A 643-nucleotide genomic window follows, 5' to 3' on the forward strand; every position below is an offset into this window, starting at 1 on the left:
TTTTAGACATTTAGCAATCGTGAGTAAGAAACACAGAGAGAGGTTCTAAAAGAGACACTTTTGCTTCCTCTTCCAGCTTTTGGAAAGGAATAGTTAACCAAGTGTCTTACATCCTTATTTCCCTTAATATTTTTCTTTCTAGGACTGATTCAGATTCTGACAAACAGAAGCCATGTTTCTATCAGAGAGAAATAAAAGTGGGGCCGTGTTCACTCTCCTGGGCTTCTCCGATTACCCAGAGTTGCAAGTCCCCCTCTTTCTGACATTCTTCACCATCTACAGTGTCACTGTGGCGGGGAATCTTGGGATGATTCCAACCATCAAAATTAACCCCAAAGTGCACACCCCCATGTACTTTTTCCTCAGCCACCTCCCCTATGTGGACTTTTCTTATTCCTCCATCATTGCTCCCAAGACCATGGTGAACCTCATGGTAGAAGACAGAACCATTTCAGTTGTAGGTTGTGTAATACAATTCTTTTTCTTTTGTACCATTGTGGTGACTGAGTCCTTTTTATTAGCTGTGATGGCCTAAGACTGCTTCGTGGCCATCTACAACCCTCTGCTCTACGTAGTGGCCATGTCCCTGAGACTCTGTGCCACGTTAGTGGTTGGATCTTATGCTTGGGGAGTAGCTTGCTCC

General features: G+C 44.0%; 1 pseudogene; it reads left to right on the top strand.

Moving 5' to 3' along the window:
• The first annotated feature begins 172 nt into the window (after positions 1-172).
• The window catches only part of LOC105004653, a 15963-nt pseudogene continuing 15492 nt past the window's right edge, over positions 173-643 (top strand).

This window comes from Bison bison, unplaced genomic scaffold, assembly GCF_000754665.1.
Source record: "Bison bison bison isolate TAMUID 2011002044 unplaced genomic scaffold, Bison_UMD1.0 scf7180017864481, whole genome shotgun sequence".
Classification (NCBI taxonomy): domain Eukaryota; kingdom Metazoa; phylum Chordata; class Mammalia; order Artiodactyla; family Bovidae; genus Bison; species Bison bison.